Raw genomic sequence first — 6512 nt, 5'->3', positions numbered from 1 at the left:
AAAAGCTTCCAGGAAACACACTTGGTCGGCAGATGTATCACGAACACAGGCCGCGCGAACAATGGCCGGGCTAACAAAAGCCGGGCGAACAAAGACCGGGCGATCGAGTGGACGATGAGCACGTCCGCACGTGACGGGTGCATCTATCGGAAATGACATGTGTTTGCCTGATGATAAAATAGTATACAATAATAACATCATTTGAATTACAATATAACTAATTCAACAGGCGCCTTGTATATTTTGAATTAGTATATTTTTAAAATCGAATTCAGTATTTAAAAACTACACCTATAATAAATGGGCACAATGGTTTTTTTTAACTTAGCTTTTTTTTTAATTGCTTATATTAGTGGACGAGCTCACAACCCAACTGGTGTTAAGTAACATCTACAACGTAAGTGTGCCAACCATCTTGAGATATAAGTTCTAAGGTCTCAATATAGCTATAACGGCTGCCCCACCCTTCAAGCCGAAACGCATTACTGCTTCACGGCAGAAATAGGCCTAGGTAGTACCTAGGGTACCTACCCGTCCGAACTCACAAGAGGTCCTACCACCAGTAATTACGCAAATTATAATTTTGCGGGTTTAATTTTAACACACGATGTTATTGCTTCACAGTGGAAGTCAATCCTGGACAATAAATTTGTTAAGTACGTATTTCATTAGAAAAATTTGTACCCGCCTGCGGGATTCGAACGCCGGGCAATCCTAGATACGAATGCACCGGACGTCCTATCCTTTAGGCCACGACGACTTGCTTTCAACTGGCAGTCGGAAGTCACGATCAGTTTGGTGTTAAGTATTTACTCCAGCATAGACATCATCAAAGCATGAATTTCGCCACGCGCTTTCAAACAAGAAGTCTCAATACTATACGGTTTGTTTACCCACCGTTCTCCCTAACGCACTGCATTGCGGCAGAAGCAATTGATACCACCCATGCAATTTATTTACTTGTACTATAAACTATAGATTACTTGTGGTGTAGAAGTGTAATTAAAAAAATAAAATATTCTATTCAGACTGCGCACACTCTGGCAAACTTTTAACATAGCATAAAGTAACATAACTACCACTTCTTACTGGCGGTTGGATCTTGTGAGTCCGCACGGGTAGTTACCACCACCCTGCCTATTTCTGCCCTGAAGCAGTAATGCGTTTCGGCTTGAAGGGTGGGGCAGCCGTTGTAACTATACTGAGACCTTAGCACTCATAACTTAAGGTGGGTAGCAGCATTTATGTTCTAGATGTCTACGGGCTCCAGTAACCACTTAACACCAGGTGGACTGTGAGCTCGTCCACCCATCTAAGCAATAAAAAAAACTCTGACACATATTTATACATACATTATCTATGTTTAATGAACAATTTCAGACCGTTGTTCCAATATTGAAATGCGTATACTGTTCTATGTATGCTATTTAGTCTTTTACACGGCTACGCAGACAAACACAGAATATCATTTCTTATCAAATTGGCCAGTCACCGTCCTCGTCAAACCCGTCGCTTGCGACGAAGGTCTCGACAAGCGAATTAACCCACAGACACAGCCCACTGAGTTTCTCGCCGGATCTTCTCAGTGGGTCGCGTTTCCGATCCGGTGGTAGATTCTGCGAAGCACTGCTCTTGCTAGGGTCAGTGTTAGCAACACTCCGGTTTGAGCCCCGTGAGTTCACCTACACACGTTAGGGTGAAGCTGAAATAGCCTCTCAAGGCTATCAGCATAGGTAGGAGAAAAAAAAACAAGTTTACTATGCTGTTGTGGTCTTTGATAAATAAATACAAAACCACTGTCATACTGCGTAGCGTAAATATTTTAAATCCCAACTTTGTTTACGGTTAGGACGATCTAATATGTATACCACGTGTAGCTTACTACCGTTTTAATTAAGATCCAAGGCAAAGCGTAAAATGCTTTATTTGTGACAGTTTTTTTTTTCTTTAATAATTCTGATGCAATATTCCAGGAATGTTTTGTAATTAACATTAGATTCATACAATGCATTAGTCATTCTGTTTACGAAGATTGTTTTAAAATTGCTTCGCTTTAAGGTGGTGTTTTTGATTTCTTTTTACTTTTTTTTTTGAGGCCACATATAAAATATAATGGGTATATCTAATATATCTGCGGTTAGTATTTATACATATGTATAATATGATGCACATGTCGGTGCATTTTTACTTATTTTTATTTATAATGCAAGCCACGAATCTATATTATTGTTGCACTTTAAAGCATTTTATAATTAAGACTATCTTGGTTTAAAATAAGAAATTAATAAAATTAAACTTGCACAATTTATAAATCGAATTTATGTAGTACGGGATCTATTTGTGTGAGCTCCGGTAATCTTTTGATTTGGTAGATAGTGAGCTCGTCTTCCAATTGACGGCAGTAAAGTGAGACGTCCTGTCTTGACTAATTTCCCTATAACACTGCTATTCGATGCCAACAGCTCTAGCCTTAGGAGCAAGCATAGGGACCCTGGTACCCGTACTCGTCGAACTCGTCAAAGAGTGCAACCCGAAACCTAACCCATAGTTTTTTTTTTATTGCTTAAAGGGGTGGACGATCTCACAGCCCACCTGGTGTTAAGTGGTTACTGGAGCCCATAGACATCTACAACGTAAATGCGCCACCCACCTTGAGATAAGTTTTAAAGTCTCAAGTTTAGTTACAACGGCTGCCCCACCCTTCAAATCGAAACGCATTACTGCTTCACGGCAGAAATAGGCGGGGTGGTGGTACTTACCCGCGCGGATTCACAAGAGGTCCTACCATCAGTAAAGAGGTCCTACCACCAGTAAAGAGCCCCCTAATTTTCTCGCGGGATCTTCTCAGTGGTTCGTGATTCCGATCCGGTAGTAGATGCATTCGCGAAGCAGCCGCCCTTGACCTGTTGTCTGTCCTTCAATTCCAACGAGCCTTTTAAATGAAATAACAATAAAATGTTAAAAACAATACTGTATGTAAAGCAATCTTTGTTTTTCCATAGATATTTGTTTGGATCGTTTGGAACCTCTGGGTCTGCGGTGGGATTTCGCTTCTCTCTGTATTTTGTACCGTATGTTCCATGGGGAGTGCTCTGAGGAATTGTTTGAGATGATTCCATCATCTCGTTTTTAGCATCGCACCGCCCGCCACCGAAGTAGAGTTCATCCATACTACATGGAGCCACTGCGTTGATCCACAATGCGTTCCCAGAGGTATTTTCTGCCACATAACATCCGGCTTTGGAATGAGCTTCCCTCCACGTGTTTCCCGAGCATTATGACATATCCTTCTTCAAACGAGGGCTGTGGAGATTACTTAGTTGTAGGCAGCGGCTTGGCTCTGTCACTGGCATTGCTGAAGTCCATGGGCGACGGTAACCACTCACAATCAGGTGGGTCGCATGATCGTCTACCTACGAGCGTAATAAAAAAAAAAGTACAAATAACTCCGCAAACAGCTCAATTCAGCGCCAAAAATTTAACTCCAAAAGCAAGTTATTTTTTTTTTTCGAGGTCACTGACATTGAAGTAGTATTTAGTGATTTACGGTGACAAAGAAATGTTCAGCGCACAACAGAATTTATTGTGACAATGACTCAGTGAACTCTTCAAAGAAACTCACACCGCACCTTACCAACACTTTGTTTCCTAGAACGTAAGCAAAGGGAATTTCCATTCAATTTGTTTTTTTCATAAGTATTTTATTTGCACAAATGTCCGGCTAACCAATGAATAGAGAAGACTGAAGTCTCAACTGAATTAAAGCAGTGGCTTTCCTAGACTCTAGAGAAAGAAATATGCCGAATGGTGTTACCATGTGAAATAACAACAAATCCCACTTAACTTAAATTCGGAACTAGCCGGTTACGAATTAGGAAAACCGTAGTCATTTTTTGAGTTGAACGAGGATATATATTTACGCATCTTCTGATCAATGTCCAAACCGGATATCTATATATATAAAAATGAATTGCTGTTCGTTAGTCTGGCTAAAACTCGAGAACGGCTGGACCGATTTGGCTAATTTTGGTCTTGAATTATTTGTGGAAGTCCAGAGAAGGTTTAAAAGGTAGATGAATATGAAAATGCTCAGAATTAAATAAAAATAACATTATTTTTTTCCTTTGATGTGTCCCCCGTCGGACGGATTCCTTTTGTTTGTTTTAAGTTTATTTTATACAAAAGTTTAGGTCTTTAATTTATCGATTGAGGCACTACGAAGTCTGCCGGGTCAGCTAGTCATCGATAAAATTCATATACCTGAAGACTTTAGCTAAATTTTGTAGGAAATCAGAAAGTAAGGATACTTCTACACCCAACGGAGAAGTAGATAGTAGTAGTAGTAGGATGAAATTACTAATGGCAAGAGATGGCCAGGATAAATAAAAGGAAAAAAATATATAATTGAACACGAAAAGCATTTTATTTACTGTTACTACCGGTTAAAACCGCATTAGATATTGGACATGTTCCAAAGTTTTGACTCACCTACCTATCATCATACAACCCCTTGTTACACAACAACACAATTTATACATAATTAATGGTAATTGTTTCCGTGTATTGATGAATGGCCCTTTATGTATCGACAGTATTCTTTATTCTAATAATTCTTAGAGATGTAAACGAATCAATTTACGTTAACTTTGTTTGTAAAGTAATAAATACAAAGAGAAAACGTTCTGTTATCTTTTTTTTTCTGCTGTAATAATTTCAAAGAGCTCCAAATAAAGCATACTAATGCAGATGGAATTAAACTTATGAAAAACATGCCGAATATCATTCTGGTTACGGGAAGTTAAGTTTAGAATAATTAATTTATACTAAGGTATAAAGCTGAAGTTTGTTTGTTTGAACGCGCTAATCTCAGGAACTACTGGTTCGATTTCAAAAATTATTTCAGTGTTAGATAGCCCATTTATTGAGGAAGGCTATAGATTATAATATATAATATCACCCTAAAATAAGAGCACCAATAAAGAATGTTTCAAAATCGGGGTTTTTTTCCCTTTTGAGAGCTTCCGCTGCGTGCGCTGCAGAAACGGTTAGTGTCGCTAAAATAATGTATGACAGAATTGTTCCACCTTAAAATATCTAAAAAAAAGTCTGCGACAGCATATGTCTATATGTTAAGGTTGGCTCATTATAACGTTTTTTATGCTAACCAAATTTGTTCTAAAATAAAGCATTATTTGTGAAGGTGTTTTTATGAAGATGATATTAATCCTTATCCAAATAAATACGTTATTCATTACAATTTTACATTTAACATTTTAATTTTAAAGAAATTTACCCACACTTGATTTTAATGAGTATCTCGATATGAGTATTTTAATGAGTATGAGAAGATATCGCAGTTTTAAAATAACATTGCAGCAAAATAATGATCAAGCGCATAATATTAATGTACAAGGCGTCGGCCGGCCGGTGCACGGCAGCACCGAATAAGAACAATAACAAGAAACACGCAAATGATTTCAAGATAGGCTTAGAAAATTATAGATTTTTGTGGATTTCTCCAGGATCGCATCATCAGGTCTTGATGATTACAGGACAATCCAGGAAGTCTACCCCTTCGAACAAAAAATAGAAAAGAGAATTATCAGAATCTGTTCAAGCATTCTCGAGAAATCGGTGAACATACATAGATAAAAAACGGTGGTCGATATGATGGCCTCCTCTTTTGAAGTCGGTTAAAAAGCGTGATTTTGGTACTTTAAATAGCTCCTTAACATTCTATTTTTCAAAAATACTACTTTTTTCCTACTAAAAATACTACACTTTCTACGTAAATGCAGTCGCGGGTAAAATTTAGCGTTATGCCAAAGTAGCTATTCCACGCGAATAAAGTCGCGGGCAAAACCTAGTAATATAAATATACATATAAATAACACAAGTTTACAACTAAAAAGGACAAATTTCAAAATTTACTAAAATTTTCAACAATTTAACGAGAATATTAATTCAACACAGATAAAGGAAGGAAAAAGTTGAGGAAATTTTAAGGGATAAACTAAGACAAAATTAGGTGCATATCTAACAACTAATGACTAATTAAAATCGACAAATAAAATAAAAAAAATTAAGTGAGAAAACCCTGACGTTTAAATACATAGATATGAAAAATGTTTATTTAGTTTATTATTATATAACATAGAATTCAGAGATATCTCAAAAAACGTGACATAATTCACGCTAAGAACTCCAAACTGTACGAACGAATTAAAACAAATGCAATACAGGAATTACATACATTAGCGATTTAAATAGCAATAGATAATTATCACAAAATATAGACGTCAATACAAAGAATTTGTGTTTAACGTACCCACGCGGGGAATTTTAAGGAAAGACGACCATTACAACAGTGTTTTCCATCTACAGGTTTTATTGTCAACGATATATTTTATTTCTTATTGAGTAATTCATTTGATGTCCCCAAATGCGTAATATCCATGGTTTTAATTTAATTTTCTAGATATTTTCCATGCGAAATTACCCTTAAAGCCTAA

General features: G+C 37.1%; 1 long non-coding RNA gene across 1 annotated transcript in view; it reads left to right on the top strand.

The window, feature by feature from the left end:
* The first annotated feature begins 1525 nt into the window (after positions 1 to 1525).
* LOC149500382 (uncharacterized) overlaps positions 1526 to 6512 on the top strand; it is an 80625-nt gene continuing 75638 nt past the window's right edge. The window contains exon 1 of the long non-coding RNA XR_016325037.1: positions 1526 to 1661. This is a non-coding gene — a long non-coding RNA (uncharacterized LOC149500382). The remainder of the gene's footprint in view (positions 1662 to 6512) is intronic.

Source organism: Bombyx mandarina, chromosome 22 (assembly GCF_030267445.1).
Source record: "Bombyx mandarina strain Sakado chromosome 22, ASM3026744v2".
Lineage (NCBI taxonomy): Eukaryota > Metazoa > Arthropoda > Insecta > Lepidoptera > Bombycidae > Bombyx > Bombyx mandarina.
This window is presented reverse-complemented; position numbering and strand designations above follow the sequence as displayed.